This window comes from Ambystoma mexicanum, chromosome 10 (genome assembly GCF_040938575.1).
Source record: "Ambystoma mexicanum isolate Mex_15411 chromosome 10, UKY_AmexF1_1, whole genome shotgun sequence".
Taxonomy (NCBI): Eukaryota; Metazoa; Chordata; class Amphibia; order Caudata; family Ambystomatidae; genus Ambystoma; species Ambystoma mexicanum.
In genome coordinates this window covers 1351156191-1351182303 of record NC_090932.1, presented here as the reverse complement: position 1 = coordinate 1351182303, position 26113 = coordinate 1351156191, and positions in this window count along the sequence as shown.

Here is a 26113-nt window from a genome sequence, read left to right as displayed (position 1 = left end):
TCTCCATTCAGTCTATGGGAAAAAAAGAAATTTTGGGACCCCCTATAACTTTGCCCCCCTTGACCAAACCTCACCAAACTTTGCGAAATAATTTAGGGTGGGTCACATACTTTTTCTGCAAAGTTTGGTGAGGATTTGTCCAGGGGGAGCCCAAAACCTATGGGTTTAGCAACTTAACCATAACTACATGGCCGCTATCGCAGGCCATGTAATGTAACTTAAGTATCCTTAAAAAAGTAACTGCTGGAACCTACCTGTGAGCCTAAGGATCCTATGTTATTATACAAAGGTTAAAATTCACCATTTTAACCATGCATAGAGTGAGGGCAATCCTATTACAAATAATTGGAATTGGAACACACCTCAGGAGACACAGTCCCTTTTTCCAAATTGTACTCTCCAATTTTACAATGATTGATTAAGAAATTATATGATTGATTTGTAATCTGTACAGAATTGATGGCATAATATGATTTGTAAATCTGTTTATCATCAGTACTATTGAAAATCGGCAGAAGGCCTTTTTTATCCAACGCATTTGGGAAACCAATGTCATAAATTTTGTCAACAGCCTCTGGTAAATATCTTGTTTTTTAATCGACAAATTGAATAATGTAAGGGTGTCCCTAATTGTAACGGTGTCCCTAATAACACTCACACCAGAATAAATATACCCCTGTAGGGAAAAAAGGCCATGAGTCTATCTTGTAAGGATAACAAGTTTTATCTTACAAAAAGGAGAATGGTAGCAAAGGACTCTGCTGCCTGAACGGTCTTCTCCTGTCCCTCATCTGTTCCTTTCTCCTGCCACAGTGGTCCCAGGCAGGAGTTTATATAGTCCGGTCTTGCTGTAGTAGTGTCACTGGATACGGGCTATGGCTTCATCCCAATCCATCCTTCTTCCATACAGGGGATGCTCCAAATCCTTCCTTTCTTCATTGTCAGTGGTTTCTGTCAGAACATGCTGCTCTACATTTTGCTACCTTACATATCAACCCATAGCAGCTCTGCAGACTTTTACAAACCTTGAGGCCTAGCCCCAGGAAAGCCTAAACATTTATAAACAGTTTTCATTAATTCTATCCATATTTCACTCATTCCACTCATGTTACCTGAGTCCTGTAGGTTCCCCCCACCCTTAATGCTCATAATATGTCCCATTTCTGCATTTTGTGCACCGAGCATTTAAATCCAATTTTTAGCCTGCATGGACTCTTGACGGACAGTAGACAGCTGGTGAGTCATGTGTGCTATCAGTGCTTGGCTCTAGTGCCGAACCACCTCAGAAGCCTGTAGTCCATTTTTAGGCCAGGTTGCATTCTTTCTCGCAGACAGTTTGCATCACTGTGCTGAGATTTTTACAAATGCATAAGATCTGACATTACAAATGTTTCCAGCTAATAGTTAATTGTGCCTTATATTTAAAAAATAACTGCCTTCTTCAGTGTCTGCCCATGTCCTCCTTCAGTGCCTGCCCAAGTCTGTGTATGTGATTATATTTACATGAGAAAGCCTTCCCACTTCCCTTCCTCCCCGTTATAGTGCCTAAAAGATGTCTTGCCTAATTCTAAAGCACTTGGGGGTACGGGAGGACCCTGGTTCCTTCGCAACAATAAGAATCCTAAATATTTAATCTGAAGTATAGGCTCCAGTGGAATATCTCCAATTGTCCGAGTGAATTGGAAGGGGTTCCTTGAGTTCACACTAAAACTTAAGATTTTAGATTTATTTGCATTGACCACAAGATCATTGGATCCCACGTATTGCCAACTGGCATTATGATGGTGCTGAAGACCCACTTGGGTGTGATCTAAAAAAATAATATCATCAGCGTAGGCCAACCACAAAAATCTTAAACTATTTATCCTTGCAAGAATAAAGGAAAAGGGGGCTTAGAATGATCCCACATCAGATACATATATGTTAAAAAGGCAGAATGCTAAAATGAATCCCTGTTTTAAGCCCCTATGGGTGGAATATTTTGAGAAAGGGAACCTTGTCTGTCAATACTGACTTGGAGATATGTATGCAAATATACAGATTTGAAGCAGTGATTTTGGTATGCACCATTCACCCAATTCTTTCTACAATGCAGCCCTAATTATGGTATCAAAGGCAAGTATAAAATGTATGCAGGTGACATGAATAGGAGTAATCTTAGTTTGAAAAGCATTTTGTTGTAGAACATCTAAAAGAAACCCAAGTGTGGTACCCAGCCCATTCCTAAAACCTGTTTGGAATTTTTCCAAACATCCTGTGGTTACAGCACATTGTTCTAATTCTCGCAATATCATTGTTAGGGAATCTCATTCTCCTGGTCCCTCTGGCAGCGCTGGCACGGCAAGCCTTCACGTAGGTTATACACTTTCTCAAGATGGCGGCAACTAGGCATGTCACTAGAGTGCAGCAAGAGCAGGTGTTTCATTCATAAGGCTGTTGGACCAGCTGCTTGGCACGTTGCTTCTTGATTGCTTTACGATGCAGAATGCTAGTTTTCTCTTTGCTGGTAAGCCTTCCTGCTTTCAGCCATATTCTACTTTTTCTGTGTTACTTTTCTATTCAGTCGTTTCTCTGACTGTTGGGTTCCATTTGGCTGAGGCCTCCGGTGCCTGTCCGTGAGCCGCGTTGTTTGTTAATCTGTGTGCCTGTTTTTTACAGCTCTGTTCCCTTTCGAGCCACACATTACATTTTGGTTACTGAGCGTGATTCTACCTTCTGCTTGGCTGGCGCACACTTCTGCAGTACTCCGTGGAATTTCTGCTACATGGAGCTCCTCCTTACCGTGCTGCTCCGCTCGAGCTGTTTTCTTTACTGACACCGGAGCTTCACACTCCGAAACACATTACGTTTCGTTCCTATACCAATTCTCTTCAAGCCTTTCTCATTATGTCTTTTCTACTTTACCTGACACTCCATTTGGATCACAATCTGCAATCCACTTCAAGGTACTCTCGATTGTATTGCTCAGAAGCTATTGGGCTTTCATCTGCCATTCTGCAATCTACATTCAAGCTCTTTGGATTGTCATTTCTCAGAAGCTACTGGGATTTCATCTGCCACTCATCATCACTGGAAAATAATGAAAGAACTACACAAGGTTTTTCCGTTATGGTTTTTTTTCCCCTCAGTGCTTGGGCTTGGCCCCGGGAGCACCTCCTAAACTCTTTATATACTGGGGTACAGGAGAGGCCTCCAGGGTTTAGTTCCACACACATCAGGACGGTCTGGCAGTCCAGCAAGAACAGGCAAGTGATAATTACCTCTACATTGCTGCACATTATTGCACACTATACCTAAGGGGTGTAAGGTATGACAATCATTGATGTACAAATGTTGCTTTCAGCGTCCAGAAGAGCAATGGGACTGTAATTTTAAAGGCTTAGGTGGTATCCTCTTTTTTAAATGAGGATAATGGTCAAACATATCGAAGTTCTTGGTGTTGTCTTTGCTTGTAGCACATTAGTGAACAGTAAAAACAGAATTCCTGCTCCCACAAAGTAAATTCACTTTTCAGAATACAATTAGTAAGCCCGTTTGGCCCAGCAGCCCTGCAGCTTTACGATTGCAGGCGTGGGCATCTTCCAATGAGAAATCTAAATCCACCCACCCCAATATGTCAGGCTCGTAGTATTCAAAGAAGTACATTTGTAAAAGGATGAAAAGTGCAATTCCCATCCAGCCACCGAATTGAATTGGGCATCAGCAACGACTTTTTAAAGACCAGAAATTACAAGTGTTCTTTGTTGTTAGAACCTAAAACATGTTTCCCCATCTCAATGGCTTAAGAGAAAGCGATGCCCTGATGCCAGTTTTTATATTTCTGTTTAAGCGAACACATTGTTTCACACTTTGCATTACCAGAATCTGTTGAATTCTGGACTAGTCTGAAAATTCACATGACAAATAACAAATACGTTGACAAAAGAAAATAACCAAAGAGATGTTGTTCTTTTTGACAAACAGCCATGAAATAGGTATGAACGAATATTTAGATTGGCAAAGCATGAGCATGTCATTTACAAATCTGCTGTCAACGCAGAAATACTTATATATAAGCTGCATTCAGACTGAATAAACCGAGGAACAAATAACCGACATCTAAATAAATATAGCAACCATATGTCAGACAACTTCCTGATCTGACAGATAACTGCATTTTGCTATCAATATCTAGTCCTTACAAGATGGCTGCCACATCAAACTACACCAATCACCACATAGAAAGAAACAAGAGACTTCTTATAACCGACTGTTAGAGTTCACTCACGTCGGTTATGACAGATACGGTCCTGCGTCATCACGCATGAAAGCAGGAAAGTACAACACAAGCCTGGTAAATATACCTAATATAGTTCTACTAATCGAATATAGAACATTAAATACAGTGAAGCATATGGCCAACACGAAGAGTGTTTAACATACTCGGCTGATGTGTTTATTTTCAAAGAACTCTGCCCTGCCAACTATCCTGAGAAGTCGACTTATCATTAATGCATTAAGCTGGAATCCTGTAGCAAACGAAACAAAAGGGAATTACACCCTCACCCGGCGGATATCTCCACATACACTGAATTGAGTGTGTATTGTAAGTAAGCTCACTTTCGACATATGTTGCAAGAGTCTGAATGACTTATAGCTGTAAATTATATTGTGTACACCTTAAGCACAAATCTCAGAAACAAGACAACTAATAAGTAAAGCTAAATGGATAATTTTGATTCAATTTCAGACAGCTGTTGCCTACACTTCAATGTCCCTAAGAAGTCCTTAATGACAAGATTTAAGAAGACCTTTATTATAAGTGAATAAACCATTTAGATGAACTACTCGAGAGAAATCAAAGCAAGTAAGAGCGCACATAGCCACATGTATATATGTCTAAAATGTAACCATAGACTTCAGATATTGACCTATACTCATATCCATTTGTATCTCAACAGGAAGAGAAAACATGAAGAAATGTATATTCTTCCCCACCTATCTCAACTATGAATTAATTAAATAGGTAAGTGTGAGAACATATGAAAATGTAATACTCAGTTGAGATTAATAACCTTTTATGGAACGAATAAGTAATCTATTTGTATAACTACAATGGACTATTAATTAACACGAGTTCATTTGTATCTCTATACACAGGTGACCATACAACTTGAAGAGGAGCTATTGACATCATTTAGTCAAACACCCCCACCATGTAAACAGAATAGTTGCCACTGAACATTCCCCTGAAAAGTTTCCTAAAACAAATGAGAACGAGTCCGAAGGAAAGGAAACATGTTGGGATAACATTGGCCTACATTATTCCTGTTAGGCTATTCATTTTAAACATGAGCTAATCATTGATTCATTCTATGATCTATTACATGAAATGTTATGTATGTAATTTTATATGTATTGTGATTGTATTTTCTGTTGATAATTTGTTTATTCTATGTTGAGAAATGTTCTGTTTAACAGTATGGTTCTTACAAAGTTTTTCTAACAGGTTAACTCTATAAATAACCTGTAGTTTTAATTGACAGCATTTAATAATGTTTTACTATTTGTCTACTACTATTTCATTACCTAAAACAATTTGTTTTCACTGAAAACTATTTTTAGTCACTTGATCTTTAATAATACATTTGCTACTTGAAGTGAACCAATATTAAAAAAAGGCATGAATTGAATATTTTTTCTCCTTTACATTAAGATAATATGGTCCTTTGTATATGAGATCTAACACACCGGGTCCCCATTTAATTACTAGTCTGACCTCAGACCTGAGCAGTCTCTTCTTTAGTTGTACTTCTTGGTCAATGGTCTGAGTATTAGTTTCTCTTAGAAACGTGCTCTAATAGAGAGCTGATCATAAATAAAACTGAAAAAGATGTTGGGACAAAAGTATTTAACTTCTCATTTAATGAGGATTTACAGATAGTTGGCCTATACATCTATTAAAATAACGGATATTAATCATCCTCAATGCAATCCGTTTTCTTTTTAGTAATGACTATAAAATTGGACAGATGGGGGCATATTGATGTGACAAAAACCATATTCAATTGGGAAACAAGAAAGGCCAGATCACTAAGTTTGGTACTTTGCACTGAAAAAGAATTACAGGCATCAAACAGTTTTTGGGTTAGAAATAAGTAATCTATACAACGTTCTGAGCGAGAGTTTGTCAAAGTGTTTGTATGAGGTATATTATCCACCAAATTCCCATTATCCATCTCGAGAGCCCAATATTGCATACGATCAACTCACTTTAGCCCATTTAGATATTTTGTTGTTTGCATATAAGTGGAACCATAAGAGGTATAGGTATAAGGCTCAACTGCTGCTCTTCAGAAAATTAAAATCACCAGTAATAATCACATCTTGATTACCCACGTGTCACAAAATGAATTTAAAACTTAGGTAATCTTTCATAAAAATGGTAAAAGGGAGGATTTAACTGGATTCCAATAAGTATTGATAATCATCAGTGTTTATTGGCCCATCCTGTACTTTACAATGGCTTTTATGGGCAAAATCCCATATGCAGAATCTGATAGGACCTCACACTGTTTTAAAGCTGATAATTTAACAGCAGTAAGCAGTCCACCGGTTGGGCACTTGCCTTTAGAGTGAAAAGCAGGTTGAAAAGAAACAGGGTGTAGGGGAGTATAAAAATATGGGTACATTTATCCAATGTCCCAAACCTGTACGAAAATATAAGCTGCAAAATTCACTGTGAGACAAGCGCTCTGCTATGGAGCAAGCACACCCATTTAGCAAAAGGCTTCATACTTAGGCCAACAGAGCACTAGTAGCTATGATTCAATCAGACTGTAACACACCTTTTGTAGACTAAAATAGCCATGTACCTTTACTCAAATCCAAATGCATTTAACATTAATTAGAGAAAAGTAGAAGAAGTGTTTATATTGATGGCAACATCATCGCCATTAGCTGAATACATTACACGTATGCCTCAAGATTTAGTTAGCCATTCTTGAAGCACAAAAATCTCTGCATCACCCCATAGTAGAAAGCTGCAGTCAGCCCCTTGCTGAATGGCACACATTCCAAGTTGCAACACTCACACAGCTACAGGTTGAATGCCGCGCAATGATTGGCTAAAAGCAAGGGTTTAGTCGCAGTAGTGTGATCATGGAAGCGCAACGGAAAATGATACTAGACTCCGGGGTTTAAGAACAAGAAACTATGTCCTGATTGGCCAGACTGCCTGAGGTATGCTGAGTTCCATAACTATGTCAAAAAAGAAATATAGAAACTTGTGTCCTCAAGCAGAACAAACAAATGTAACTTAATGAAGGTCATAAGTTGGCAGAGGTTGAGCAGTAAGTAAGACATGAAGATGCATTATCGTGGAGCTAAAACAATCACAGCACAAAACTCCCCCCTGCAGGATAAATCACATCTGCAGAGCTCTCTTCTTTCAAGAAATAGCTATACAGAAGACCATTTTCTGCTGTGTAGCCTCAATGAGGAATTAGTAAACAATATAGAGTCGCACATAACCCACACTGCACTAATGCAACAGTGATACAGACAACTCATCTTGCATGGCACCTTTGCCTATATAATCGAATTGCCTGGGAACTAATGAATAGGTATAGCAGCTCACACCTAAGTCATACCACCTGAATGTAATTGTAAATTCAGACATTTTTCCATTATAAAAGAGCAGCGTTTGTAAGCTGTGAGGCCCAGCGCGTAATGTCAGGGACAAATGCAATCACGAGAAACAGGAAGGACATGCAAGTAGCCTTTCCACCAGTAAGTTGCAAAATGAACCGATAGTACACTGTTCTTAATGATGGGAACAGTATTCTGGTGTCAACCGCTTAGTTCATTTAGGAACATTTGTGTCACAGTGTCACCTCTCACATTACGGTTGGTCGAGAATTCTGTGCTTACTCACTCCATATCTACTCCTCCTGGAATAGCCAATAGAAAACCAAATTTGACTGCTACATGTTTTAACACTCACCATCCAATCATGGAGTGTGAGAAGGGAGAGGACTTCACTAGACTTGCGCTATCTAGCATAGACGCCACTGTTACCACATGTTTAGAATAGGCCAATGAAGTAATGTAATGTATGGAAACACATATACTGTAACTCATACCAGCCAATGATTGTGAAGAAAGTTGTAACACATTGTTGTTTTTTGCTTTATGTAAACACAATAAAACCATGCATTCGCTCTACTAGAATTTGATTGTCTGCTGGATATTTCCCTGCCTTACCAGTTGCAATACATTTATGTTTTTCTCATATCTTGTGCATTGCATTTGTTGGCTCTTTGTATTCCTTTTATCAATACAAAGAGGGACTAGCCATACATTTTGGTGGGCAGTATGAGAAAAGCAGGTTCTTCCGGATAATCTGTGGGCTCCTCCACCGCACATTGGGGACAATCGAAGTCTGCCATGAGGGAACAGAAAATTGTGCAAATTCAGCAAGGAAGGTAGCAGGCGCCGTTGTTAAAACCAGACTTGTCTGCCTTCCAACTCCAGGCCTGTGGCTCACCTCCTCGGGTGCAGGCCATTGAGGGGAGAAGCAATCCTGAAAAGTTCAGATGACTGTAGTGAGCCAGTGCACCTGATACGAGAACTACAGTGAGAGTGAGTATAAATGTGGAAGCAGAGTGAATGTTGGTGTGAATCACGTGATTTGTTTCAGTGGAGTTTTTCTTTTTCCCTTTATAGTAGAAAGTGAAGAGTGCTCCTGTAGTGAGGAGCTGTGACGTCTGTTTCTAAAGCACTGCTTTAGAAATAAGAGTGAGAAGTCCTGCAGTAATGAGTAAAGACCGTAACCTACGCCTAAAGTCATGGGGTGTGAGGCAGACCATAGTAGAGCATTATGGAACTGTACATTTTTTTTGTGTATTGTGTATACCATACATGTGTTGATGAGCGAACAGAGGCAAATGTGGATGAGATTTTGTGCGGAATAAGATTGGGGTGGAGATGGAATTCTGGGATGGGGTATAATTTAACGATTTTGTGGTTTTGTGCAAGAACACATTGTGGTTTTGAATCTTGGTGTTGATTTTGCATTAGAGCTTGCATTTTGAGGTTTTCACAACAGGAGAGGAGTGTGCTAAAGGAAGGTGGCACTTTGTGATATTGTTAAAGGCATTATTGCGTCTCATGAATTCCCTAGATTCCAGTCCTGTAAAGTGTTTTGATTTCTTCTCTGTGACACAAAAATGGAAACTGTTTAGTGGCGTTAGGTATAGCTGTAAAAGACAAAAGATGAACACTCCTATACAGCACATGTGTAGGGAACTGGCCACTTAAAGAGTGAAAATTAAGAAATACAATGAAGAATGGTCTGCAGGAAAGTAGGGAAAATGTTCACAACCTGGACAGCTGAGGGCACCCATGATAAAAACATAATAGCACATATGTACACCCATTTACTCTCTACATATAAAGGTAAACAAATTGAAGAAGAGAGAGCTAATTGGAGCTCTGGAAGCTCTTTGAAGAAGATGCAAGTAGCCTGGAGACTGCCCGTGGGTGGTAGCAGTGCGTAGTATAAATCAACATAACATAACAAGAGAAAAGGGAAATGCTGAGGGCGTATCCGCCCCATCCCTGTCAGACAGCACACAATCGATACAGGCTTCAATACCTGTGCAGTCGATGCCCAAGGCGATTATAGAGCAAGGCACTCAGTCGGCACTGGCGTCTTTGTCCGTGCAGCGGCAGTCCCAGACATAGTAGGCAATTAACCTTTAACGCATGAAGGATACACAAACCCTAAATACAAGCCCCCTGCACACTCAGAAATAAGCCCCATGAAAGGAGCAAGTGCATCCTGTGACAGACAAGATCCGGCAATAGTGAAACAAAAAAAGGCGTGCCAAGATTAAGCAAAGCAGAGGAATAATTGCAAAGGGTGACCAAGAGAAGGGAGGAGCCATGTTCAATGGCAGATGTCAAAACGTGGGCAGCATGAGAGATACTACTGAAAATGCATAAGGTGGTAATGAAGGATGTGAAAGTAGAAACTGAGGAACCAGAACCTCAGGATGCAGATAATGGGATAGATGAAACAGAAATTGAGAGTCAGCTAGAGGCAGGTGAGGAGAATTGGGGAAAAAAGGAGGACCAGGAAGAGAGAACTCCAAGGAGAAGGTGACTAAGAACATGTCCTAGAAGAGTGGAAATGGTTAAGGGGAAGAAGAAGGGTAGGCCACAGCATAGTCAAAAGCGGGGAAGGCAGTTCCCATTAATTCAGAAAGAAGTGAGCAGATCACAATAGGTGCCATGGCCACATATGGATAAGAATAATTTGATTATGATGCTACTGCCTCTCACAGGAGGAGTGGGTACATGGATTAGAGCAATAGAAAAGCACACAGCAGGGATACCTAGTGATTAAACACATGAAAAGCTTTCTAGCCAGTTTAATAGGAGAACAGACAAACACAATTTGGGAGCGAGAAGGTTACCCAGGTTCTAATTAGAAAGTGATATACCCAATGGTGCTCCATTTAATAACTGCAGAGCCAGTGTATGGAATGCATTGAGAAGAGCAAACCCTGAAAGACCCTATGTAGGTGCCATCATGGCACGAACGATGAAGAATGATGAAGACCCAGTATTTTATATGCAGTCTATTCAGGAAATGTGATGAGAGGAGACAGGAGAAACGTGGGAACAGAACATATCATTATTTTACTATGTATTAAGCACGGGCCTACCCACTGAAGTACAAATAGAGGTAGACATAATTGTGGGCATGGGGAGAATTACAGGTGCATAAAGTGTATTTTTGCAAGAGCAAATGCGAAGGTGATAGAGCAGCAGAAAAAAAAGTGCAGCAGGCAAAAGCTAAACTAGTGCAGTCAGTATGGAGGGAGCAGTAGCAACAAGCCCCACGATCACACAACAGCAGTCAGTACCATCACAGGACTGGGGAAATTCACATGACAACAACAACAGATTAGACAGGGAAGGGTCCATGGAGCAAGAGGCAACTCACAAAAGGGATGAAGGGGGGATTTGGACAAATAAGGGCACGATTTGGGGGAGCATGTTGGACATGCAGGAAGATGGGTATTATGCGCGTTGTAAATAACCTATCATATCATATCATAAGGGAAGGATGGTTTCCATTAACAGACAACAGCATGGATACTCAAGGCTTCTCTGGGGCAATTGTAAGGGTTCCTTTCACAGAAGATTTCCCCCTCATTATAGGGAATCAAGAGATAGTTCCACCGGGATTGTACAGTACTGACACATCAGTTAATCTATTAGGGAGGGATCTCCTTAAAAAGCTCAACATAACCATTTCATTCACTGACAAAAAAATTGTGTGTTCAACGCCAGGCATGCATTATAACAGAATAGCCACAGTCATACAGACACTTTGCAGGACCAACTCAATTTGAGCATTACCATTGCATGAGGCACTATTCGCATATGCAGTCACCATTCTGATAGGTTGCATACCAGGAATACAGAAGGTGATATTTTGCTTGGCAGCAGAATTCCTCTTTAGACCAGCAGTGCTACAGGGACCATTTTCACCTTGTATATTGATGCAGTAATTATGAGGAAAGACACAATCATTGTAACAGGCACAGATGAGAAAGGGATGGAGTAGAGAAGTGTACTGTGCATAGACCCCACACTACCAATGAAATAAATTACTAATGAACAGCTATTTACAAATGTGGACACAGATGGGGAAGTAGTCTTTGAAATTGGCATACATTGGCATTTGGTAATACAACACACGAAAGCTCCACAGACAGTAATGACTGCAACCACACCACCAACACAAGCACATGAAGACTTAGCACAAGTGCCTAGTTGACTGTGGACAAGCAACCCACATGACGTAGGGTGACTGATCAGCATAGGGTAGCTAAAATCAAATTAAAACCAGGTGCCATACTCACTAGAGTAAGCAATGGTATTAGGTTAAGAGACGTTTTTGTGAAACCTGACCCAAAAAAAGATTGATTTAGAAAGACCGCTCTGTGAATGCACAGAGCTGTCTTTCTAAATCGAACTGTCATGCCCCTGCCGCACACAAGTGTCCGCAGGGGCTGACAGGCTCTGTGAGCCCCAGTGGAGTCATCGCAGGAGTGAGAGATGAGTTTTTGTATGTATATGCATGCGCGCGTCGTGTGTATGTGTCTGTGTACGTATGTGTGTGGAGCATGCGTGTGTTGAGCCGGGAAAGGGATGGTGGGTGGGGAAATGGAGATTTGGGGGTTAAACCCCCATGATTAATGAGCAAATCAGTGGGAGAGGATGGTGGTAGGGAAGGAGGGGGGCAGTATGTCATATTTCTGCAGTTTAAAACCAACACAAAAACAGCCCCAGTCAATCAGTCTTTTTTGTGTTCAGGCTTTAGAAAACAGAAATATGACATAGACCAAAGCAATACCTGCTGTCCACAGAAGCAGATGAGGGAATTTACTACACAATCAAAGCACTGCTTGACCAAGGCATCATCGTGCCTTCAGACTCACCGTGCAACACAGCTATATACCCATTGAAGAAAGCAAAGGGGGAATCACAGAGATTTATTCAGGATCTCTGCCCTCTAAATGACATAGTTGAGGCAGAATAGCCACTAGAGCCAAACCCTGCATCAATATTATGCGACATACCTGCAAATGCAGTCTAAATTTCTGTAATAGACCTCAAAAATGCATTTTTCACCACACCAATGCACCCAGACTCACAGTGCTTGACATCCTTTTCATACAGTGGAAAGAGATTCCAACACACTAGGTTGCCCCAGGGGTACTGTGAATCCCCCATGTCTTTAACATGGTCCTGCAGGTGGATTTAGGAAACATCAACATGGACAGCACCATGTTACAGTATGTAGATGACTTGTTTGTGTGTAGCACTACAGAACAATAGTACAGAAAAGACACGATACAGCTCCTGACAATATTAGCAGACAAAGGATACAATGTGGACAATGACAAATTACAATACTGTTAAAAGAAGTGGTATATTTGGGACAGATCTTATCAGCCACAGGAAGGAAGATAAGCCCATGCAGATCCACAGCCATGAGAAACACACCACAGCCCAACATAACCAGAGAAATGCAACAATTCTTGAGTTTATGCAACTATTACCATACATGGGTGTTTGACTACTCAAAACACATGTTAGACCCTTATTGCAGGCACTCAAGTAAGCACATAAGGTACAATTGCATGGACAGAAGAAATGGCAGGATGCTTTGAATATCAAAAAAATAGCCATTAGCATTGCATCTGTTTTAGCAAGACCAGGTTACAAAACCAATCTTCCTATTTTTAGATTCAAATGGCCAAGTCATGACAGCAGTACTGACACATCACAGAAACACAAACCTTTGGCATTCTATAGTGGCCTAATTGACCCAGTACTGCAACAATGCTTTCCGTGTGAACAAGCATTAGCAGCAGCAGCATTCACAGTACAGAGGTCTGCCACAATTGTCATGGGATGTCCACTCACTTTGTATGTTGAGCATGCAATCTTTTCAATACTTGAAAGAAACAAGTTCACACTCACCACACAGAGAGCAAGTGGGTATGGGGTTAATCTGCCAAATCCAGCTATCACTAAAGATGGCTACATTGCCTGCCCCTGCCATTGCCCTGCCATTGCAGGCCATATTCAGCTTATGAAATCAGCCCCAGGAGGTGGTGACAGGCAGGAGAATGCTTGCTCCAGCAGTACCTTCTCGAACAGTGTCAGATGCGCATCACATGGCAGGCTTGTTAGGAGATGAATTCTATGTGTATTTCAAGAACATGCCAAACTGTGCAAAGTTAATTTCTTCACAGATAAACAGCATAGCAGAAAGACAGGCCCCAACGGAGCAACACAAAGCCACACCAGAGGTATCTCTTCAGCTACAAAGGTGCGACAAAGTCTACGCAAGGCAGCACTTATGTAAATGGAACAACCCCAGATTCCCTGGACCGATTGAGGTGGAGCACTCGAGAGCAAACATCGAGTACCACAGGGAGGCGGATCCAGTGCTCTTGAAGAACAAAGATAGTGTATTTGTTCATAAGTTGTTTCAAACCCTGATTAGAGAGAATGTGGTTGCAAATTTTAGAATTCCAGAACAAAATAGATAGATTTTCATACACTAACATATGCTAGAGCATCGTGCCCCAATCCCCGAGGTGCTTGGAATTACTGGATAATGATGAGGTGAGCCATGACCAATCCTCCATCTTAGAAACCAAAGCAATTCCACTTCTTTTTAAAGCATTTTTCTCATAATCTTCAAGGGAATTTTTGAAGAGAAAATATCAGTTCTTTTAGGGTCAAAGAAATTCGATATCTCCAGACATGAGAAGACTAAGGCAAGGGATTTCATGAAACAGTTTAAGCACATATGAACAATTTAACATAATATCTTTTGTAAGCGTAAAAAGACATTCTAATATAAGCAAATCAATATGATTAACTAGAAGGTGAACATCATTATCCTTAGATAAGATACAGTCATTAGGAATATCTTTAGTGAAGGTCAAGGGTTTTCCCAGACACTGGGACAACCCTGTATTAGCCACCGTCTCGGAGCTACACACCACCAAGAATTCCAGTTGATTGCCTCTATGAATCAGATTTTACACAGAATTCAAATGGAGTGAATCAATGGTATTTAAACCCATGCTAGGTTTGATAATTAAGTCATTGGTTAAATACAAATCACATTGGATAGCTTTATCTGTAGCCAATGGAACATTCTTTGCTGTGGACAAATCGTAAGTGACTGTCTCTACAGATTCCTGGATAGGCTTGTTTGGTATAGATACTGATTCCTCCACAAATCTTTAGTTGATATAGGTAGTAGCAAAGCCAATTGCAGGTTTCTATAGGAGCTAGCTTTCAAATCTTCAAATCTTCATCTGCAGTTTGCTCTGAAAGGTGACATTTTTGCAGTAACTTCCTTAAACTTCTCTTATGTTTATATGTTTTCCTCTTATGGTTAGATGTGTTAGAAGTTTTATTAGTGTAGCTTTTGTCAGTGCTTCCTTTGCACACAGTTAAAGAAATGAGTCTTCCAAAGTATTGGAGGTTTGGGGATTTACATAAGATTTTCAAACACGTTCGAGCGAGGTTATAGCTGGATTTGGAACAACCTTAGACCTTAAGTGTGAAACAGAAGGCAGTCCTTGACCTCTTGATTGATGTAATCTTTGCAACATTTCCTAATTTAACTCTTTATCTCACTAAGCAGCACAGTATGTGCTTTTAGTTGCATATTCATATTATCAGGTAGTTTGGTAAAGGAACTCAAAACCAGATTCAAAGCCGATACAGAAAGAGCAGTAAGTCTTACTTGTTCATCCAGTTCACTTACAGCAGAATGAAATTGAGGTGAGCTGGAAGACATTGTGAAGGAAGTATCCCTGGTACCCCTCACCTTAGAATCTCAGTCTTCCAAAAGGGAAGAGAGGTTATCTATCAAAAGAGATGTTTGGCAGTCGCATACATGGTGATATGATCGATTGTGGGCGTTATGAGCAAACCTGGAATGTTCATCACCCGAAAAATCAAGATCCAAAAGACTTCCATCATTAATAAAATTAACATCACCTTGTTTTAAAGGCGTCTGTTGCTTCACAAGACGTCTCCACAAATGTGTCAAGTGTGCCAAGCCGCACTGTGAGGCCGCTTCCGACACACAAGAGTTATTGTTTCCACTTTCTCTTCCATCTTTGCTCGAAATACTATGTTCTTTGATGTGTATTCCAGAACCAACATGTCAAATTAGAGTTCTGGAGGGGAACGGGCTGCCTGCACAGTGTTCACACATGAGAGCATGAAAGGTTAAGGCCAGCTTGCAATCAGAAGCCAGGCTGTTCTGTAGGTAAGGCAGAACTGGCATGGCAGGGGTAAATCTGGAAGGGGGTTCGAGTGCAGTTTAATAAAGAGGCTGCAGTGGGGACAAGGCAGTCTATTACTGTGTGGAGTAGAGGGGACACATCATAGATAAACACGTTGGATTGAACACAGGGCAAAATGGCCTGTGATTGGGGAAGACCAGGGAGATGGTCAGCTCTGGATGGAGAGGGGAGGTTGGGAGTCTGCCATCAAAAAAGGAAATGGAAGAGAGTTTGGAGGGACACCTAACTATAGGTATGATTTTTCATCCAACCAAAGCTAATTCAAGGGTGCAGAAGAGCAGTGGTAAAAGTGTACAATGAAATGAGTGGAACTGTGACTGGGTGGCGGACAGAGAAGGAAGGAAGGAAGGGAGCAACGTGCAACACATTTTTCAAGGGTTGCAGTCTTGCTGGTTGACAGCCAATTGAATTGAAACAGATTTCACTTTAGCTGTAACTGTGGTGAAGTAGAGAAGTGTGCTTTAACTACACAAAGAACAGTTCCGGAATTTTGAAAATGGTTGCAAAAAGTAGTGGAGCTGTTAACGGTAAAACATAAAAGTAGTGAAACACTGCTCCCGACCATTCCCGCTCACTTCAACAACTGCAGAAGAGGCAGGGCAAAGTGCAGGTAATATGCGGATAAGGAATCGTTTCTGCTATGTACTTTTGACGAGCAGCCTGGCTGTCGATCAGAGAGTGACTTGTGGCACGCTTAAGCACTTTTTCCAAGTTAAATGCTAATTGCGATGAATGTACATTGGGTATCAGTTTTTGGACTACCAGTTTATTTGGTATTCAGAAATGTATGATCATTAGATATACATCTCTTTCGCATCCGTCCAAGGGATGGGGGTGTGATCACTGTGATTGCCTTCAATCACCCAACGCTGAGAGGTTGGGATTTTACTGCTTGGGGTTCCATTTGGCCCATTAGCTGACTTGGCTTTTTGTGTACGGCTCCTGAGAGGACACTGCAGGGGTCAGAAAGGCATATGCACAAAGCTGGCCTTCTCTACTGTGCATTATGGCGATTCTTAAAGAAGGGCGATGAGAAGCAGTCGGTCTCGCTTGCCAGGTACATTGCATGTGATCCTAGCCCATCTCTCGGAGTTCATGCAATAACAACAAGGAGGTGGACGCACAAGGGATTATTGGATTCTGTCTATTAGTAACGACAAGTGTTTTATATATAGTGTGCCCCAGAGGGGTTCTCACTGCTGCAACCAAACACTATAGGGGCATCATTTTAAAAAGAGTAAATATCAAAAAGGATAATGAATTGTATACCCTAATTTTTTATTTATTTTTATTTTTTCAACTGGTTTTTATTTGCATTTTAACAGTGGGCCTCATTACGAGTATGGAGGTAGCCATGGTGCTATTAGCGCCATGGCTGCCTCCATACCGGGCTCCAATTCCGGGTTCCTGCTATGAGGAATTACTGGGTCATTCCGACATTGGAGGACCCGGTAATTCCTCCTTGCAGGAACCCATCCCCATTCCCATTTGAGACCCATAGGGGCCCCATAGGGATCAGTGGGAATGGAGAGGGAGCTAATAACGGCGCCTTAAATAACGGCCGTTATTAGCTCCTTCTTCCCGTCGCGGGACCCGCTAAGGACGACTGGTTTAACCAGGCGCCCTTAGCGGGTCCCACAAAGGGAACCTCGTAATCGGCGCTCCCGTAATGTAGGGTGCCGGTCCCGTTTCGGCACCCTTCATTACGGGAGCGCCAGGGTTATAATGAGGCTCAGTGTTTCTTACACCCATATTTGGCAAAGTTAGCCCCTTCCACCTTCTCCCTCCCTCTCTGCACCCCTCTCTCGATCAGTGCGTTCATGGAACAAATGTTCAAACAACAATAGAACCTCTCGGGATGGATATAGAATGACAGTCATTGCATTGAGTTGTCGCAAATGTATTTGATTGACTCCCCTCTAATGGGTCAACCCAGCAAATCTTATTGGCACATTTCCAGCTTCTCCCTCAGACCCTATTACCTTCAAGCCTGGACAGCAATAGTCCCCATTCCTCCCTGAAGGACTCCGCGCAGTGGTTCACAATGGCTGTCAGCCTCTCCATTTCCATCATGTTACACAGTTCACTTTCCCATTCCTGCCTCGTGGGCATTCTCCCTACCTTCCAATGTTGGACCACTGCCAGCTGCACGGCCCATAACATCACCTCACACACTGTAGGGAGTCGGCACTCCCCCTGGTCCCCATTCCGGATTCCTAATATAAACTGAAGCCGGTCGAGGCTCCGCTGGGCCCATACAAGGTCCTTGATCCAGATAAGGAGCTCCTGCCAGAAGATGCAAATTCTGGGACATTCCCACCACATGCGAGCAAGGGACCCCACCAGACCGCAACCCCTGGGGCACATGGGTGTTGCGCCTGCATAAATTCTTGACATTTTCAGCGGCTCCCTGTGCCACCCTTGCAGCATGTTAAAGTTATGTTCAATGGCGAAGTTTAATAGATTGCTGTGGAATGTGACCCGGAAGATTATGAACCAATCCTCATCCGTAATTTCCGCTCCTGCTAGTTCCGCCCAGTATCTCATAAAAGTTTATTTCCCCACCTCTGGAGTTGAGATCAGCATCTCATATATACTAGAGAGAGTACCCCTCCGGGTGGTGGTCCTGTCTAGCCATTTCTCAAACTGGGTTAGGTCTCTGGATATGCGGGTTTCCCACTTCGGGTCAGTAAACGTCCCCTTCAACCTTGGGCATTCAAAGATCGATATCCTGTCCCTGCCAAGTCCATCCTGGATTTCCTCATAGCCCCTAAAGTGGCCCTCTCCAAATAAGTGTCCCACCCTCGCCAGCCCACCATCCGACCACTGTTGGGCACACCTCATCCCCTGTTTTCTCAGATGAAACGGTAGGTGAGGGTGAGGACAAGAGAAGTCTGTTCGCACCATTGTTCTTCCATAGGGCCAAAAGGCTGCTCCAGTATGGGGTGCTCTCTTGCTGCCCTCGGGATGTCCCTAGACAGAGCCCATAGTTAATCCCTCACATTTAATGGAGGCATTTACAAGTCCTCCAAGTAGGACCAGTAGGCCCTAAGGCTCTCCCTCGAATGATGTTCCAGCAGTACTCTCAGTAGAGCTGCTTTATTGCATAGATACGGGTCTGGAAAGCCAAAGCCCTGGTGGTCCCGTGGGAGTGTCAGGGTTTCCCACTCCACTCGCGGTCCCTTATCCTGCCAGATGAATTGGTATATTACCCCCTTCAGGCCCCCAAAACAGACTCACGGGAGTTTCAGCGGGAGGGCGGTAATTAGATATAGTAACCTAGGGAGGATGTTAATTTTCACCGCCACCACACACCCATACCACCAGTGGCGGCTGCTATCATAGGGCGGCCGGACGCCGCCCCCCCAGAAAGAGCAGAAGCAGTACAGACTAAAGACATTCAGAAGAATCTAGTTCCGAAATAATCTCAAATTGCAGCAGCATTTCCTTTGCCAAAAGCGCGGAGGTGCTGTGGCAACAATACAGTCAGTGAACTGAACTAAGGGCCGGCCCCGCTTTCACAGCGGGGCGCGTCCCATTTTACTCTGCTTTCTTCAATAGTAGAGTGCGTGGAGCTCGTAGCTCCACGCACTCTACGCAATCCCCTTTAATTAGTAGGCTGGCGGGGCGCTTGAGGTGTGGCCCGCCAGTTTAAAATGTGCGCAAACAGCGCACTGAAGATAATGAAATTCACTCCCTCCTGCATGGATACAGTAATGTCATTGGCTGTTTGTCAGCCAATGACAACCCTTGCATTGGCTGGCAAACAGCCAATGACTTTACTGTATCTATTCAGGTCACCGGTGCAGGGTGTGTGCGTGCGCCTGCGCCACCTTCACACGTCTCTCCCCCTGATGATTCATTCGTCAACTACAACACGAGCTGAGCTGCTGCCCTGCCCTTTCCAGACCACCAGCCCAGAGACGGCCTGGTCCACGAGCTCGCCGGCGGTAAGAAGATGAAAGTTTTGTTTGTTAATTGTTGTGTTTGGGCCCGGGGACAGGGAGTGTAACACCACGGCCCGAGTCAGCACTGAACGACATGTAGGCCAGGGCCGGCCTACACGTCTTCAGTGCTGCTGACTGCCGTGTAGGCAACTTGGGGCCTTCAGACTTCCAAAACGCAGCCCACTAAACATTCGTGCCCATGGCAGGGTGGGCTCCTGGGCAATCCAGGGGGCTATGCGAAATAGTCAGGGTAGTGGGTAGAGAACGGCAGCCGGCTACTGCTTGGCAAGACGAGGACCAGAGGCGTGAGGGCTTGCGTCTCACCCAGACAGGTCTCCAGGGGGGCTGCCAAGTGCACTAGAAAAATCTGGCATCTGCCTGTGATTAACTCGCTACCACAGGCTCCTTTTTTTCCAGACTGAAAAGCGTCTCCCCAGTCCGCTGCAGTGGGTGAGCACTTCATGGGGAAGGGGGGCCGCAAGACTCCCCGTGGGCTCACAAAGGGCGAAAGATATATATGGAAGGACACGTCCTGAGCTACGTTTGGCGCTGTCTGCTCCTGCTAGGAGAACAAAATATTGTTTGAATTGGCTGGCACGCACAAAGGGGGGCCATATGTGCACCTTCCGCCTGGCATATGGGGTCCCTTGTATCCCAACTGCATTTCTATGTGGGGGCGGGGGCATGGACTGTGTGCTTTCGGAACAAGCGTGCATCTGTTTGAACTTGACAATAAATCCATCAAGATTGGTGGTTCTGGCACCTGAGGAGAGGGCGCAGGAGATGCGGTGCGCCAGGTATCATTAAGCCATGTGTAGGTAGGCGAGCAGGAGCAGCTGCTGGCTGAAGAGCGTGCACAGCATAAGTCTGCACAAATCACAGTGCACTTCCAACAGTGGCCCGGCCTGCTCCCCGCCTTGGGAACGCTCTGACTCTGAGTGCAGGCAGGCACCAGGACAGGTGTTGCGTGAGATGCGCAACGCACCTTGCTCGCCAGTCCCTGGCCACCCCCACGGCCGCTACCTGAACCGAGGTAGGGGCGGCCTGGGGCCTTTCTTTACCCACAGTCCGTGGCCCAAGGGCCTTTGGCCACGGACTGTAATAAAGAAAGGCCCAGGCAGGCGTGCTGCTGCACGTAGCAAATCTCCAAAATGTGCCGGTATATTTCGCGAAAATCTGCTTGTTTACCACCGAAATTGTTTACCATTTTACCACCACTTATTAGTGTTGGTATGGCAGTGTAAATCATCATTTCTGGTCCATTAGACTCCATAGGGATCCTTGACAGATTTACTGTGAGCGTAATTCCATGCCCATGCAGTAAATCCATCAATCATTGGCGCTAAACTGGAGCCGCGACCATGAGCTTTTGCTGGAGGTCAATCCTCTACGTCACCTCCGCACTCGGAATTTGGTGGAGCGGCAATGTGGTAGTAAATTGGTGGTAACGGATCCCCCCCTACCCCACTGCCATTTTGACTGCACTGCCAACATAATGATCCCCAAGCCTTCCCAGTGAAAATTCTCACTCACACTTAGTTTACTAAACTATTCTGATGCTCCAAACACAGCGCCAAGTAGTCACACGTGGCTGATATGTCGTTGGGCAAATGACCCATGCCAGCCATAATTGTCATTATTTATTTATGCGCAATGCTGGCTAGCTTGTCTTTGAAGGTCATCCAATGCAACCGCAGTGTGAGCCATTGTTTGATACTGACAAAAAAGCGAAATAATGTCCATTGCATTCCAAATGCATTGGCATCAGTGCCCGCTTAGATTTATTTGTGACTCAACCAACACATTATTTCCGCAGACAAAACTGAGGGCATCCACCCCCCACCTCGCTGTTTTCACTGCCTAACCACCTGGTCGGTTCCCTTCTAACATGTTCTTGGTTTTTTCTATTTACTCACTTTTCTTCACAATCGGCTTTCAACATGTCATAATTTAAACGTTCATCTTTTTTTCAAATTTAGCACCAGATACCGATGACCCAATGGGCATGGTGGCTGGATTCTGCCATTATTTCAGAGGTGATGCGCTTACACAGTTTGCAACAGGACACATGCCATCAGAGTCACTTTCATCTAATCATTGCATTATAATCAACAGCACTTTGCATGATGGGGCATGCAAAAAAGGTCAAACGAATTGTCGTCCATTGCAAAGTCCTCTTGTTTACAAAATCTAGGACCGAATGGAGGTGATTTGGGTTGGGAGATGCATTTTGTATTTCATTCTCAGTAAAAATATAGCATTTCGTTGCTGGACTGCCCTTGTAGGTGGGACCGGACTGATATGCAAGTGGGTCCACTCTCATATGCAAATTGATTGTTCTCCTCTGCGAATGATGTGGTGGGCTAAAATGTGGTTGTAGACTGTAAGTCTACTTCTTTTGCCCATCATGTTTCTGCGAGGATGTATTTGGTGCTGTCAGTTTTATTGATAGTGTGATTAGTGCCTTGTGTGTCAGTATTATTAAACGAAGGGAAAGGGGTAGATGTTATCTACTGCCTGAATTGTAAACCGTGGAAGTAGAAAAATAGGGCACAAATCCCAGCTTCCCCACTTAACCACATTCTGTGATCCTGGGCAAATAACTGCACACACAGTATTTTCTTTTATTTGACTGCCAACATTGCACTGGTAAGAATAATGTACCACCATTAGTATGTAAAGTCTAATGTTTTTTTTCATATTTCAGTGGTTTTTTTGGACAGTAAATTGCACATGTTGTAGGCCATTTTCCAAAAATCTTGCGGGGGGAGGACCCCCCTGCACCCTCCTTGGGGGGTGTGGGCTCAAGCGCTGCGTGCGCTTGCTACAAAATTCACCCTGGGAAATTTACGCCCCACCAGCTTTCAAACTCACCAGCCGCCACTGCATACCATGATAGGGTCAGGGGTCTCCATCTCTAGAGGTCCTCTTTGATCTTAAGTAATATTGGGTCTAGTTTGCTTTTTCAAGACCCACAGATCCTTTCTTAATATTACCAAATACCTGGTTTGGGCTTGTTCGACCCTCATCCCTAAGTATCGGGTGTGGTTTCCTGAAACCAGGCATCCTGGACCCTAGTTGATTTTCTGGCTCGAGAGGCGCCCATAGCTCCGTACTTGTTCCAAGAACTTCGGGAGTGAGGAGTTGACCTCCATGAGATAAGCTAAGATGTCATGGGTGAAGAGGGATAGTTTAAACTCTACCTCCCCACACCTAATACCCCTGAGCCCCTGGTTGGCTCTGATTGCGAAGGAAGGTCAAGTCACATGTGTCTAAGGTTGCTGTAACCAAGCCAGGTGTATGTGGGGCAGTGGTGACATCTGCTATCCCAAGCAGCCAGGTGGTGGAAGCTGCAAGGGCAGATGCAGCCAACACCAACCCGGCTGTGAGTCTGCCAGCCAGGACTGTGTCGGTCACAGCCCTAGGCACCGAGGCAGTCGTGCCGCTGGGTCCTGGCGACAGCACCCAGCAGCCAATGACTCAAGTCAGGCGTTCTGTCCTCATGCCATTGCCTACTCCCATTGGCCAGTCCATCAGAGCCCCTGCCCCTTATGACCAGAGCGGCAGACGCCACTGAGGGTCTGCACAACCCGCCAAGAGGAGGAAGCGTGTTTCTGTGCAAGAGACTGGGACCCCAGACACGGCTCAGGTCCCCTGTGGTGTGGGCTGCCTGTGGGGCATGGTCATTGGTGTTGGGGGGTCCCCTGTGGTGTGTGCTGCCTCCAGGGGGTGTTTGAGGCTGATGGCAGGACGCAAGGGCATTTTCATCTGATTTGCCAACAGGGAGCGCGATTTTGGGAGGTACGCAAGCCAGTCTTCAAGCGATTTGGGTGGCGCGGGGGTACACAAGAGCATTTCCACGTGATTTCTCTGGCACGAGCGGGTGCACAATTTCGGGGGGTACGTGAGCCAGTCTTCACGTGATTTCTCTGGCCCGAGTGGGGTGCACGATTTCGGAGGTTACGTGATCCAGTTTTCACGCGATTTGGCTGGCGCGGTTGTACACGAGGGTGTTTTCACGCGATTTGACTGGCGGCAGCATGGTACGCGATTTTGCAGGGTACGCAAGGCACTTTCACACGATTTGACTGCCGCGAAAGGGGTGCAAGATTTCACGCAGTATGCGAGGCACTTTTCACGCGATTTGACAGGCGCAAGCGGGGTGCAGGATTTTGTGGGGTAGACAAGCCAGTTTTCACGTAATTTCATTGGTGCAAGTACTCAAGGGCCTTTTCACGCAATTTGGCTGTGGGGTGGACCCCCATCACCCGTGACCATGCCCCGCAGGCAGCCCACACCACAGGGGACCCTCTAACACCTATGACCATGCCCCACAGGCAGCACATCACCCGTGACCATGCCCCACAGGCAGTCCACACTACAGGGGAGTCCCCAACACCCGTGACCATGGCCCACAGGCTGCCCACACCACAGGGGACCCCCAACACCCGTGTCCATACCCCGCAGGCAGCCCATCACCTGTGACCATGCCCCGCAGGCAGCCCACACCACAGGGGATCCCCAACACCTGTGTCCATACCCCACAGGCAGCCCACATTGCACCATACACCACAGGCAGGCCCCGACTCATGTCCCCCCACCCCCACCAGTGACGGCAACCTGCAGGCAGGCCCCGACTCATGTCCCCCCACCAAACACATTGTACCAACATACAAACATATATCAAATGTCCACCCAAATGCCACCACATGTTGCCCCCCACAGTGCAATGTAACACCATTGGCCCCACTCCCCAGTACACACACCATGGAATGGGAATCCCAAATGCACACATGCATGCAGCCAAAGACATGACCAACAATGATCACCAGCAGTGACACATTACATATGCAATGAAGAGTGACACATGCACCAAACCATTGACAGCAGACATCACTTATATATGTATGAATGAAAGTGTTTTGAAAATACAAAAAGACACAAAATGAAAATTAAACATGAAAATGAAAATTAATTGAATGCAAAAGAAAAAGAAATGAAAGTCCAAAAGTAATGGGAAATCCAAAATTAAATGAAATCCAAGAAAGTAATCCGTATCCCTAGTCCGTCGTCCAGTTCCAATTAAAAAAAAGTAAAAAACCATTACCTCATGCCTTAAAACAAAAAATTCAAAAAAGTCAACAAAGTCCAACTATATACAAGGATGAAGGGTCCATTATCCCAAAAGTCAAAGAACTGCACCCACAAACTACACAAAAAAATAACTATATACAAGAAGTGGAGCAAGATCCATGTCCTCCACATTAAAAAACCAAATCAAAGGAAACCTAACCCTACACAACTATATACAATGGCAGCGGGCTAGTCCTACGTCTCACCAATGTCATCAAGAGTTTTGGCCAGGGCATCATTGAACTCTGTCTCTATTTCTCGGAGGGGGGATTCAGCTCTCTCCTCGAGGGCTCGCAGGGACTTCGTCATGCTCCTCTCCAACTCCATGCGAGTCTCCTCGAGGAGCTCCACCTGTCTCTCTGCCTGACGCATGGAGTTCTCTGCTCTGGCCATGGTGAGTCGTGCCCTCTGTGCCCACCGCCGCTCTGTGCCTATTCGCTGGCCCATCCGCTGCCACACAGAAGACACACTTGTTCCTGGGTCCTCCTGCCCGTTGGCCGATGCCTGCCCACGTGATGTCGTTTGCCCTGAGTCCTGATGCCTCCCACGTCGAGCCTGCTGCTGCTTGAAGCCATGTGTCTGCGCCACTACGACTGCCTCTGGGACGATGACAGCCCCCGGGGCCGTCGTGCACGTGCCCTGCTCGAGGGTGCCTGCACCATCCGCTGCCACACAGAAGACACACTTGTTCCTGGGTCCTCCTGCCCGTTGGCCGATGCCTGCCCACGTGATGTTGTTTGCCCTGAGTCCTGATGCCTCCCACGTCGAGCCTGCTGCTGCCTTGAAGCCATGTGTCTGCGCCACCACGACTGCCTCTGGGATGATGACAGCCCCCGGGGCCGTCGTGCACGTGCCCTGCTTGAGGGTGCCTGCACAACCTCCATTGCCAGGGGTCCTGCTGCTCGGGTGACAACCTCTGCTGAACCTCCGACTCCCGACTGTGGCAGGGAGATGATCTCCACCAGACTGGCCGCGGTGGCTGGGGCAGGTCCACAGGGGGCCCTGGTGGCCCGTGGGCCGCAAGACGGCATGGAGTATGACTGGCACATAGTGGATGAAGAGGAGGAGGGGGTCGCAGCAAGGTCCTGCAAATGTAGAAAAACCACGACAATGAGCTGTCCTAGCCAGTCC